This window comes from Pseudochaenichthys georgianus, chromosome 5 (assembly GCF_902827115.2).
Source record: "Pseudochaenichthys georgianus chromosome 5, fPseGeo1.2, whole genome shotgun sequence".
NCBI lineage: Eukaryota > Metazoa > Chordata > Actinopteri > Perciformes > Channichthyidae > Pseudochaenichthys > Pseudochaenichthys georgianus.
The window spans coordinates 43,666,658-43,681,107 of record NC_047507.1 but is presented as its reverse complement, the minus strand read 5'-3'; the positions used below and the strand labels follow the sequence as shown (position 1 = coordinate 43,681,107).

Genomic DNA, 14,450 nt, shown 5'->3' with positions numbered 1-14,450 from the left:
TTTGCGTGGCTGTGTCTTTAGATGAAAGCCCAGTGGCGATCTGTTCATCTGTCATACTGATCATACAGTCAATAACTTTGTTGTTATTAGAATCTGGTTAGCTAGCTATGCTAACGAATATAAGAAGCTTTTTCTCCAAACAGTTAGGTAAAGGCACATCTTTATATGATCATTATAGTTATAAAAAAATAAGAGAATAAAGTAAACAGGTATAAAATACTATGACAGTAAAAAAAAGTTGTTATTAATAAACAACAATACAGTTTGAAAGGGGAGTGATTTGTAAAATATCCATAAAGAAAATCTGCTTACTGTTCTGTTTCATATGGATGTTGAGAGATGTTTCCATAGATCTCTTAACTCTTAAAGTGCACCAGATTGATGCTTTAACTTCAACATTTAAAACAAAAATCTTCCCGGGGGAGCATTGCCCCACGGACCCCCCTAGAGGAGGATAGGTCCCCCCTCCCACACACTTAAATCATATTCACATGGATAGGAAACTAAATTGCACACATCTTGTGTCCATATCTTTCTGTTTTGGTAGTCATGCCACAACCGTGCACGTGCATGCATACGCGAGTCATGGTAAAATATCTGAATTAAGAGGTTGCTTTTTCTTTGCACAGCATGAAAGAAAGGCCAAATGAATGGGCTGTGATTTTAGTATTTTTAAGCAGAGGTCAATCATTTGTACGGCCCTCGGAGGATGTTGAAAAAATTGAAATGGCCCTTGAGAGGAAAAAGGTTCCCCACCCCTGCTCTAGCGGTTAAAAAGAGATGTCAATCAGCAAAATCGACCAAGGGGGACCAGAGATATGGAAAATCCACCCAAATGACCCCAGAAGTGTTTTTTTGTGCTAAATCTCTCTAAAAAGGTTAAATGTCACTTGTTTTGCATCAATCTTGATACAGGGTACTTGATGTAGCACCTAATTTCAGACTCCAGCTTACAGCTTCCTGCCTACGACCTGCCTAAAACCAGTATCGAGGAATGTTAAGCCCTCCCACTATTTTCCAAGAGGGCGTTGCCAGATTTTCAATTTCAGGTTTTAACCAGGAGATGGCGCTTCATTCACAAATACAGAAAGACAAGTTTCATGGACTTGCAGTTGTGTTTTGAAGAGCATTTGAACACATCAATATTTTAGATCTAATCTTGTAATTCAATAATATATAGTCTTTATATATTAAATAATCATAATAATCATGTAAATGTTTACATTACACTTCTTTATTTGTTATGCTCATACTTTTACCTTTACAATCGTTTGCTTTAATATGCAGTATATTTTTGTGTTTGCTTCCTCCTGCTCCCTTTCGGACACATACTGTATGATTTATTATTATTATTAATATGAAGATATTATTAAGATAAGATGTTACTTTATTGATTGAACATTTTAGTTTAGAATGTGCTGTCCCACGGTAATTCAGAAGGCTCACAGGTCACATTCCGACCATTATTTAAAACAATAGGTGCTTTCACACCGTCTACAGTTTGATTTGTATAGAGGGAGCTCTGTGGCTGAATGGCCAGCGATTAGGTGTGGCGCATTTATCATAGGTGATCAGAGCTAACTGCCTGCCGTCAGATTTCATTTAAAAAACAGGTCTGATTTTAAGACTATTTTTGCGCTCATAAAGAATGATAAGAATAAAAATAATGCATATTGAACTGGTTTCATTCATTAGTGAGTTTATTTAACACTAGAACTGCCAATCGGGTCAATTTGTGTGATGTGTGTTGTGTGTGTGCAATGTAACTTTTTTTCAATAAAATATGAAAGTCTCCCAGTCCGTGACTTTTCCTGAAAGTGTGTTATGTAGCACCCTATGTTGTTAAAAATTGCATTCTAATAGCGGGATTTGACGGTGTTAGGTAGGCCTATACAAAAACCTCTGGCGGTTCTAGTGTTAAGGTAATTAGGTACAGTAGAAGCCCTTTTTTTTTAATTTGAATTTTTTATTTATCAGTTGAACATAAAAGTCAACTAACTGAGGGTCACTTGCAATGACAGTGTTGTGTCTAACTGTACGCTTGTCACTCAGAGTAACCTACAGTTAATTTAGCTGCTGGAGAAGAAAGATCATGGGGGGAGGGGGGAGAGAGCTGTGGTTGATGGGCCATTAGTTGTGTAAATACCAACCCAGTCTCACGGCATTTCGTGTTCACCAACACGATTTTTAATCTATTGATTCGTGTTCACCAACACGATTTTCCCCTTTTTTTCATGTTGCACAGCACGATTTTAAAAGCAATGTATTTCTACTGGTAATGTATTTTGTGCCTGCAGCACGTCTTTTTCTCCGGTCGGGTCGTGGAAGACTGGAAGCTGTGTGGTTCATAAAAACATGTTCTTACTCAATATCAAGCCACAATTATTGCTTTTATTTTAAATCGTATAATTTCGGACTTTTGTTGCCGTCTGTGAGGAAAATAAATGGGGCTCAGAGCCTCAGGATACTGAAATCTGTATTTTTAAATATTTTTTCCTTCTAATTTGTTATTCTTTTCAAAATAACACACTGTTATTTACTCACCAATAACACACAATTATCCTTGCTTTTATTTATTGGTTTAATTCCATAATCTCTGGCTTTTTTGGTGTCCGTCAGGAACTGAATTTCCAAATAAAAATAACCGGAAACAGACGTAGGCCTATAAGGGACATTTCGAGCATCATTGCGATTGTCAACATTTCTGAGTTTAGGTTGGCCGAAGACACTACACTACCCATAATCCCCAGCTATCGTTTAGGACTACAGTTCCCGTAAGGTTACGCAGAGCGTCAAACAGCTGTGTGAAATGGAACGAAACCACGCCAGACTATCCAAAACTGGAATCGAACGCCCCCCCAGAACTACACATGCTGGCTATTGTGTTTCGCAAAATGTTCTATGGGACGTCTCTACTGAACGTTTTCGTTTTTCCCACAATTAGAAGTTGTCAGTATTAAACACATTGGTGTTATCAAATGTAAAACATATAATTAATAAATGGGTGAAAATCGCTTGTGTCCATAATGTGCAGCATTAATATATAGCATTAATATATACTATGCACGATATTGTTTTTTTGAAACCGATACCAATAACTTCCTGCTTCTCAAGACCGATACCGATAATAAAAAAAAAAATTACGCCACTAATTATTTTAACGCGATTAACGCATGTGTATTTTTTTCCCTCGGCCGCCCCGTAGTTTCAGAGCGCATCGAGTTTAAAATACCATCTCCAAGCTGATGCTGACAGCCCCGCTCCTGCCGCCCGCTTGTGGCAGACCACACTTCCACGCTCACCGGCAGGCACCGACTGGCCATCTGGAGGACCGGGAGGGTGTGTGTATGTGTGGTCCGAGCGAGCGAGAGAGAGACCTTACGTGCATTGTTGTTGTTTGCATCTGGTGCTAGCTAGCTGCGCTAACGGATATAAGGAGCTGTTTAAATGAAAACAGAGGAGCGACATTTCGCCACAACTGCGCCGAGCACTTGACTTTATGCAGGAAGCCAGACAGTGGGACATTGTACGAAAAGTCAGCACACTCAGCAACATGATTGCAGCGTCCAGGCAGCTCCGGTTCGAGCATATGCCTTGAGTTGCACATAGCTCCAACGCGCGCGCGCAGACACACACACACACACACTTTGTATTGTATTATTGTCTTCGTACGCTTTTAACACACCATCGTAGCGATGGCGATGTGTCAGGTGACTGATCAGGTTCGAAGTATTAGGGAGCGCTGGATTTGTGAAGAACTCCCCTCTTCCTAAACCACTAATACCACAGTACTGGCAAAACGGGAGGAGCCGAGTGAAAAACAAGCACCCCTCATCCCAATCCACCCACACCGCAGTATTTTTTTCTTTTTTTTTACCCAAAAAATATATTGTATATTATCAGGGCTATTAATACTGGTATCGGGTTTATCGGGATGACGTCATAATTCCTAATATCGGACCGATAATTATCGTGCATCCCTAATATATACCCACATGACAGCTCATTGCTACTTTATAATTCTACTCCACTACAATTCAGAGGTTAACCTGGTATTTTTACTCCACTGCATTTATTTGAGTTACTTTGCAGATTCTGATTAATGATGTGAAATATAAACAACCCTTAAATCAGACTTTAGTTACACCTGAGTAAAATTCAGGTAAGGTGATTGTCAAGTGCCAACAATCAGGAGAGATATTTGATAGTTGGTGCTTGAGAAGACTAAACATGTATCTGCAATTGACATGAATGGAAACAAGTAATAAAGTATATTAATTACTCGTTATTCTCTACTAATAGTTAATTAAAGACTGTATATTATGGCTATTTTGCACATCCCTTTCAAGATTTTCAAAGGTTTATTGACATATCATACACAACTACGGTGTAGTTATGCAATGAATGAAAAACTTGGGTCACAGGTTCCTCAACAGTGCATTACAAGACATCTATCAATATGTGTGTACCTCCACCATTAAACTGTCATATTCTGCACATTTCTTATTCTATCTACATACATAAGAGTATAATTAATGTGTATAATATCAGTTAAAATAAGTGCTTCAACATAGTTAACATTGCAGGAAAGCAATATATTAGACGTTAAGTACTTTGTCAGGCTTAATATTTATCTGTAGATAGATACCCCCAAAGTTTTTTCTTATTTAAAAGAAGACCTTAATCTGTTATTTAATGTTTAAATAAAGGTTAATCCGTTTTTCTGTTTGCACCTCCTCCTATTAATATCTTTGTACATCCTGCACTAAACTGTTTTATTGTAGAGATCACTTATAGTATCTTCTTGATTTTTTATATTCTATATTTCTATATTTATACTTTCCCCCTATGAAAGTATGTACTCTTAATATTTTTTTAATCAAATATAACACATAAAAACAATAATTCAATAACGTGCTTTAACCACTAGGAGGTGCACACAAGGTACACACAGCCATAATAACTTTGTATTATTAGTGTGTATGTACAACATCTGAAGATGTGTAGTTTTATTCATGCTTTCACATCATTTTACAGCATATTGCTATACTATTTCAGACTCAGTATTTACATTCTTACATTCAAAGAAAATCAGTAATATCTTTAAAAACTACAGTCCTTTTCTCTCAGCTGTGCACCGTTATGGTGTAAATATAACCTATCTATGAATTAGATGAAATGTAAAAGTCAGCCGAATTAGTGTTGATACTGCAAGGAGACGTATTGTGTGAAGAGAAATTGAAGATGTTGTTTAATTGTTGATATATTTATGATCCACGTCAAGTATTCAGTTTCGGCGGCATTTCTTCCAGTTTTTCCAAAGGTCTTCTCATCAGAGCTCTATAAGTAAAGAACTACGGCAGATCTGTAATATGTAATGCAGCCGAACCGTGTATTACAATGTCGTTATGTGATGACTTTCAAAGAGAAAAGCAAGAGCACTCGGAATTAAGTATTTTATTCTTTTAAAACGTTTTCCGGATTTCATATAATATAAACACCAAATCCCAGCATGCATTGCGGCTAACACATCCAATCAGCGAGCTTAAAACCATAGCTGAGGACCTTGGGTAATCGCTCGAAATGCCTACGTCGGTTTCCGGTTATATTTATTTTGAAATTCAGTTCCTGACGGACGCCAAAAAAGCCCGAGATTATGGAATTAAACCAATACATAAAAGCAAGGATAATTGTGTGTTATTTGTGAGTAAATAACAGTGTGTTATTTTGAAAAGAATAACAAATTAGAAGGAAACAAAGATTTGAAAAATACAGATTTCAGTATTCTGAGGCTCTGAGCCCCATTTATTTTCCTCACAGACGGCAACAAAAGTCCGAAATTATACGATTTAAAATAAAAGCAATAACTGTGGCTTGATATTGAGTAAGAACATGTTTTTATGAACCACACAGCTTCCGGTCTTCCACGACCCGACCGGAGAAAAAGACGTGCTGCAGGCAGTAGAAATACATTGCTTTTAAAATCGTGCTGTGCAACACGAAAAAAAGGGGCAAATCGTGTTGGTGAACACGAATCAATAGATTAAAAATCGTGTTGGTGAACACGAAATGCTATGAGACTGGGTTGGTAAATGTGTACAGCACTTTGGTCAGCCGAAGGTTGTTTTAAATGTGCTATATAAATAAATAAAGATTGAGATTGAGATTGTAAATACACAGCTGAGAGCTGCCGTGTCATTCAGACTGTTTAAAAAACGGTAACAACGGACTATTTTTCTTAGCGGATGCATGTCAATTTAAATCAATACATACAACTACTTTTTAATTCAATAAAAACATTTTCTAAATCCATAAAAGCATTTAAATTAATATTGGGAGTCATGTCGTTACTTTGTTGAGAATGTGGCCATGTAATAAGCGGGATAATTTGCAGCGACTTGTTCCTTATGGGGAAAATAACACCCTTCAGCAGATCAAGATTCCTCCGCTACGCGTTGGGATCCTGATCTGCCGACGAGGATCCATTAAAATATAAATATTTTTAGTGAATTACTGAGTTTAGGCACGTTAATAACGTTTTAATGAAGTTGAATACAGTACATTCATATGTGTCAGTGATTTCATGTCAATTCGGCGAACATAAACATAAATGATCGTGGTGAAGATGATGATTAAATTAGGATTACAAATCGAGAGCGGGCTGCATTTCCTTCCGTTCGTTTTTTTCGACTAAACAACATTATTTTGTTAAATAACAACATGGTGATGTTTTGTAAATGATTACATGTCTCTTATTTAGCATAGAGTATGATATCCGTGACATATGGATCTTAACAAAGTTCCGCTGTACATCCAGCGTACTGTATCTGACTTTATTTCACATGAGCTCCAGTGTGGAACCCCCCCTGGTGGATCAATGATCCATTGCAGCTGGCTTCATAATAATTACATTTATTTATCACGGGGGAGGTCTCAAGTAGTGTTAATTTCGTTGACTAAAACTATGACGAAATATGTTCGTCAACGACCTTTTTTTCCATGACGAAAACGAGACGATGACGAGACGGCACCGACGGCAGTAAACAATAACTGTAACGAAATCATCATGCAATATCGTTGACGAAAAGTGACGAGACGAAAATGTAGTTTACTAAATAAAAACTATGACAAAATCTCTCTTTACTTTCGTTGACGAAAAATGAGGAGACGAAATATTATCAAAGATAACGTTACATCTCTGATAGTCAGTTTTTCTCCCAGCAGTTCCATTTCCGGTGCTGCGGCAGAGCAGCAGCAGTTTCTGTGCTGCGCGCGGCGGTACATTTGAATTACACCGGGCAGCGTCACACTGTTAACGTGAAAGACTCGGGTCTAACTCATGGTCTAACTAACCTTATTTAACAGAAAATAAAATGGCAACAACAGGGCTTAGGAGCAGTGTTCGCGTTAACCGAATACCCCCCCGTCAGCGCGAGTGAGTGATACATTGTGCACTCGACGGGTAATAATGGATTATGACGGAAATGTTACGATCCTGTCCGTCAAAATGACTGACAACGAAAAAGTCTAAAGCCACCACTGCTTGGGAGAAAGAAACGATGTGATATTTGGGCCCATTTTCGCTACAATGAGGCGGAGAAAAAAAGCGAATGCATTGTTTTATCAGAAGGGAAGCAATGTGGCCATAACACAGCTGGTAAAAACACCACACACCTGACCAGATACTCTCTGCAAAGCTGCTCAATCATTCAACCTGTGTGTTTCATCAAATAAGGACAAGATAATCTTATTTATTTATATACTAAAATGACAAAGTATTGGTTTTGGCTAGACTCGTTTGACGGAAATGTTCTATATAATCTGATGACTAATTAGTTTTCTTTGACTAAAATAAGACTAAAATAATCAGACTTTTAGTCGACTAAATCTTGACTAAAATGTTTACTGTTTTAGTCGACTAAAATAAGACTAAAATGCTCAGACTTTTAGTCGACTAAAACTTGACTAAATAAAAACAGGATGAAGGTGACTAAATATGACTAAAACTAAAAAGGAAATTTAACACAGGACTAAGACTAAAACTAAATAAAAAAATAGCTGACGAAATTAACACTAGTCTCAAGTCAAGCTGGAGGGTTTCCCTTGAGTGAGGGCAGATCACGTACCAATCACGGCCCTCGCGTTTCAAACTGTCTGAAATAAAGCGCTACATCTGTATTATATGTTGTACTTTGGATTCCTAAAGCTTTTAGTCTACCATCCCATCATTCAAGGGTGGTTTTCACCATAAGTACAAAATACATTTTGGACGAACACTATAATTTACAGTTTTTTACTATGTTCAATTTGAATTATTAATGTTCCCCTTAGTGTAATTATGGTCATTTGTTCTGGAAATATCATTTTCGAGCCTGAGACCTGAAAAACAGGGATGGGGTTCAACAGGTTAATTATTCCTAATGTGATATGCAACAATTTAGTACAACCAGCAGAGTGTGCTGTTCATCCACCAGAGGGAGCTGTAGCACATCTAACTGCTATTTAATAGAAATAGATCTTAAAAATAACTTTTTGTATTGGCAGGAAAAATAGGGTAATTCTGTTCAACTAACTTAGCAATTATAGCAATTATAGCACCTAATCACCTGTGAACAATAAAACAAAAAAAACGTCAAAACACATTAACAAACACAATATTTCAACAATCAGCTGGTCAGTTTGGATGAAATTCACTCCAGCAGCTGATCCAAATACACAGCACAATAGTTCAGTACTACAATAATCCTTTTAGCAAACACAAAACTCCAACTACACTATTTGTTCCTAGACCGATTTAGCAAAATGAACGCTTTTCTAATTTAAAGGGGACCTATCATGCAAAATGCACTTTTGTACGTCTTTTATACATGAATATGTGTCCCCGGTGTGTCAGGGAACTCACCAAGTGTCAGAAAACACAAAAAATATACGTCTTATGTATTATTGCTACGTAAACATTATATCACAGTTTTAGTTTCGCTAACTCCGTTTCTAATACTACAAAATGTGTCTATGATGTATTTTCGACCTTTCCAATCCAGACGAGATCTCTCTCTCCCGTCTGTGTGCGAGGGGGCGGGGCCGTTTGTAAAGGTTTCCTGACAGTGTTACAGACTATCATCCTGGTTAGTGGTTACTCTGGGTTCTGTCTTCAGGACACAGTGTTGGATTTTTTTGTTAATTGGATGGGACTTGATTGGATTCAATATTAGAGTAACTTTCTCGTTTGTGTTTTTTTTAAACATATTTGGCCTTTGTTTCTGTGTTTGACTGATTTCCTCAAATAAAAAGGTTGATGAATCATCATCTAGATTTGTATGATGTTTTATTTATATTAAAGGTCTGTGAAGCTGACAATTGAGCGGCCCGACCAAGCAAGGAGGCAGAGGCAGAACGTCCAAAAATATAACCCGATGTGGGCATTTATTAAATCAGACACATGATTCACAGCCTCAATCCGGCTGAACATGTGCACACCGTCACCAACCACAGGGATTTCACACCACACTACCAGCCTCCTAACAGACAGGGCAACAGAGCCTAAATACACACACACTAATCAGCAATTAGACACAGGTGGGGGGGGAAGGAGACAACACAGGGCACCGGGTGCACATAATCAAGAGTAACAGACATGGGGAAAGGGAAACACTTTTCAAAATAAAACCACATGTGCAATAGTACAAGGCCCGAAGCCGTCAGTCCACAGTGACGAAGTTACCTTCGAAATTAATGTGGACCGTCCCGAATTTAAAATATTAGTTTTAAACTAATATTTTAAATTCGGGACGGTCCACATTAATTTCGTGACGGCTTAGATTGTATTTCGGGACGGTTCCGGGAGGATGGTGAAAAAAGTTAGTCGAGAGCCCTGGCCTTAGTATTTCTCCAAAAAGTCAGGAGCCCTCCCCTGTGCACTGCTGTGAGAAGACACTGTCACTCCTCTCTTATCAGTGACACCTCATAAACCACAATACTGTAGGTCTTACACTCAACGTAACAAACCACTTTGTTTATACTGTAAATATAGAAAATCATAAAATATGAAGCATTTTCATTTTGGGTTATACAAGAATATAATTGATTATATTTGATTATAATTAACTTTCGTTTTAAGTATACAACCTAATATGGAGACCTCAACAGTCTGCTGTGGGGAAACTACAGTTTTAAGTACAGAGGATTACTACAACGCACATAGTTACTTTGCACTGTGCTCTGATGGTGTTGTTCTATGATTTATGACCGCGGACAACAGTGGAAAATATATTCTTCATTATGTTGGAATAAAAATAAAAAAGTCAAGTGAAACTTATTGTTGTCCTCCGCCCCTCCGGTAAATACGTTTTAATTCACATCAATCCCAATACCTATGATTGGATGAAAATATTTTAAAATAAATAAAATGGTACTTATTATAAACTTGTTGGGCCTTAACATCTATCACTGTGTATATCACCATTCAAACATGTTTACAAATTCTAAGAAGCCCCACACAGCTCAGTAAACACTGTGACATTTTGACTTTATTTGATATTTTCATTAAAAAACTAACATTCACATTTCTCCTTTTGATTATTATTATAGTTCAAAACAATCACTTTGGCAAGTTACCACATACGTTTTAAAATGCTTAATAAGCACCTTAACTTTCAGGATATAATTGATCGGTCACGATCGGTTGTTTCCATGAACGGCTGAATGTTAAAAGCATCAATCTGGTGCACTTTGAGAGAAACATGAAGAGATCTATGGATACATCTTTCAACACCCATATGAAACAGAACTGTCAGCAGATTTTTCTTTATGGATATTTTACAAATCACTCCCCCTTTAAACTCTATTTTTGTTGCTGTCATACAGTATTTTATACCTGTTTTTTATTTAGTCTCATTAATAACTATAATGATCATATCAAGGTGTGCCTTAACCTCACTGAGCTGAGGTTATTTGAGCCTCTCAGGAGAGAGCTCTCTTCCACCTTGTAGAAAAGCTCTTTAAATGTGTTAGCATAGTTAGCTAACCAGATGCTAATAACAACAGATCACCACTGTGCTTACAACTAAAGACACAGCCACGCAAACACTGGGCATGTGTACGGCTCCTTATCATGGATGTATGGATACTGCAATATTTGAAGGGCTGGAGCGGTGTTCCGGTGCTCTCCGTCAGCACTCCTTTCAGACGAGACATAGACCACGTGAAGACACGTTACGCTCGTGTTGTGTTCAAGGAACCTGTCCTTGGCCAGGAAAAACAGGCACTCGCTTGTTTAATTATTTTTGCGGTCTAGATTTCGTCTTCTTTTTTGAAGTGAGAAGTTGTTTACATTACATTACATTGCATTTAGCTGACGCTTTTATCCAAAGCGACTTACAATAAGTACATTCGACCAGGAAGACACAACCTTGAAGAAAACAGAATCATATAAGTACATCAGGTTTCATAGAGCCAAACATTTCAAGTGCTACTCAACTGGCTATAGATAAGCCAGTCCTTTATTAGTATATAAGTGCTCTGTTAGCAGTTCTATGTTAATAATTCTATCGCTCGAAGTGGAGTCGAAAGAGATGAGTTTTCAGTCTGCGCCGGAAGGTGTGTAAGCTTTCTGCTGTCCTGATGTCAATGGGGAGCTCATTCCACCATTTTGGAGCCAGGATAGCAAACCCACGTGTTTTTGCTGATGGGAACTTGGGTCCCCCTCGCAGTGCGGGTGCAGTTGTCCGTCGGACTGACGGACGGACTCCCCCCCCCCCCCAAAACGAAAACTCTTCGGTTCTCCATGAATTACACAAGTCACCCAAATCAGCGTTAAAAAAGCGGGAAGCGCCGAAAAATCCCCTATTAATGTATTGATTATAGGTCCGGGTCCGTATAGGTCGGCGTCTGGGTCCGGATCCGAACCGCAGTCCGCCTGTTGCCGACCCCTGCTCTAGTGGATGAAATTGAAAATTACAACAGCGCACTCTGCTGGTCGTACAAAATTAGTCCACAGAACAGAAAAGACTTATAAATACAACAATAGCGCATTTTAGGCAGAATTACAATTATATGTGAGTGTTATAGATGGACACATACTTCATGATACACAGATAAGATTACATGTGGTTTCAAAATGTAAGATAAGAAACTATGCGATAGTCGTCCAACCTACATTGTAGAACAGTGGTTCTCAAATGGGGGTATGCGGACCCCTAGGGGTACGTTGGAGTACTGCAGGGGGTACGTGAGATTTATTTTATGTTAATGAAAAAAAGAAAAAAAAAAGTAACGAAGTTTGAGCAGTGTGGGTTTTATATTAACAGAGTTACACATATTTCAAAACGCGAATTGTAATAACTGCAGGTTGCCTTCCTGTCACTGATAATGACAAAGATCCTCAGTGAAGCACAAGCCCATGTTTCTCACTAAATTGTAAGTACAACTTATTAAAAAGATCAGTTAAATGCAACTAATGTCGTCTTAGTGTGATTGCATTATGTTAAAATTGGTTTGCCATGAATTTAGTGATGGATTGTAAACATTTGAAAGGTAGCATTTAAGTGTTTCTCAGTTACAAGGTTGTTGTTTTAATACATCAGACACCGATGGTGCAGCACTGTACTGTACCTCTTTATATAGGCATTTCTTCCCTAACAAATTGTTTTTGCGCTGATCAGGGGGTACTTGGCGGAATATTCTTTTCAAAGGGGGTACATTATTGAAAAAGTTTGAGAATCACTGCTGTAGAATATTCAAACACCATATTATTGTTTAACACAGTTTATGACATTTTCATAATTTCATACACTTGAGTATACACTAGGGATGTAACGATACCAAAAACTCACGGTACGATAATATCGCGATAACAAGTCCACGGTACGGTATTCAAATTTTTTGTTTTCAATAAAAAGAAATGTACTCGAAAAATGTTCTTTATTACATAATAAATCTGATTTGTACAGCATTTTAGTAGGATAGCAGTATTTGTCAAAAACAAAGTGACAGTAACAGACTGGAACAAGAAAACCAGTGTTTTTGGTCTATAGTACTACCAAACAAAGTAGGCATTTTCTTTGTGCCACTGCATCTCACAAATAAACAAGGACATTTAATAATCAGACCCTGCAATAAAATAAATCAAGTTTCACTTTAGTTTTAACTCAACTCAAACTCACTAGTCACTCACTCAGCATCATCAGACAGGTTTTCAGGAATATGAGAATGTCCACATTTCCAGGTATTTATAAGCTGGGATGTTTGGGCATTTACAATATCCCCTGCTCTGGAAAAAACTCTCTCGCTTGGTACTGATGTTGCTGGGACAGCAGTGGTCGCGTTAACCGAATATTTTATTTATCAATGACGGAAAAATCTGAAAGCAGTCTGTCATTTTGACAGATTAGAACAAACTCAGAACAGCGCCAACGTTTCCCCGCAGCGAGGCTCTGGTGTTATGCCGTGTTATGCATGCCCTCCAAAAGGAAATGATATAGTTCCCAAACCGTACTTTGCCGTACAGATCAACACATGTCTAGGAGGTTTTGCTTTAAACTGTGCATTGTCTCTCCACCACTTCAAAAACAATACAGTTTTTGCCAAGAAGGTGAGGCTTATTGACAGGGCGAGATATAAATATACTGTTGGTACTTGTCAATGTCTCTAGGTGTGTAAATGTAGCACTGTAAATACGATGTCCTTTTGTGTTCTATTGTTCTATTTCGTATATGGATTTTTTACACACCAATTTGACTTTCTCAGGACTTAAAACGTTTTTTTGGGGGCAGACCCCCACAAAAAAATATATTTATACTAGGGATGCCAGCGATTATTCGATTATTCGAGCGATTATTCGATTATTCGAATATTCGCTACAGTCTCCATAATCGAATATTATTTTTAAAAATCGATTTTATTTATATATTTTTTTTATTATTATTTATGTTTTTTTTTTTTTTTCTGGCTTAGTTTCAACCAAAATATATATATGCTAATAATAGTAATAGTATTAATAATTGTAAATGGTCATTGGTCACACCACCAGTTTGTTTTACTGTAAACTTGGAGGAAGCCTGCGTGCAGAGCAGACTGCTGCTGCAGCACGCTACACACCGACCCCACCCCCCCTCTCCCTCACACGTGCGACTAAAGATGAACAAAGCGGCAGCCGGCAGGTAAAAAGAGTTCCTCGTGGAACTACTTCGAACTTACAAGTCCAAAGGAAGTTAAATGCAAGCTCTGCGAAAAGACGTTGGTCTATCACAGCTCAACCTCAACAATGCGTTCGCATTTGAGTGGCCATTACCAACTTCACTTCAAGGCCACGTCGTTGTGATGACATGCTTGTTTGTTGTTTGTACTGTTAAACATGTTACAGTAAAGAAAACAACGGATTTTTATTTATTTTTTTCCCTCTCCCATGGGGGGGGGGGGGGGGGGGGTCGGTCGAATAATCGATTATTATTCGC

At 37.9% G+C, this 14,450-nt stretch overlaps 1 protein-coding gene across 1 annotated transcript in view; it reads right to left on the bottom strand.

Annotated features, from left to right (window-relative positions):
* The window catches only part of cass4 (Cas scaffold protein family member 4), a 47,351-nt gene that overhangs the window by 16,180 nt on the left and 16,721 nt on the right, over positions 1-14,450 (bottom strand). The window lies entirely within an intron of this gene.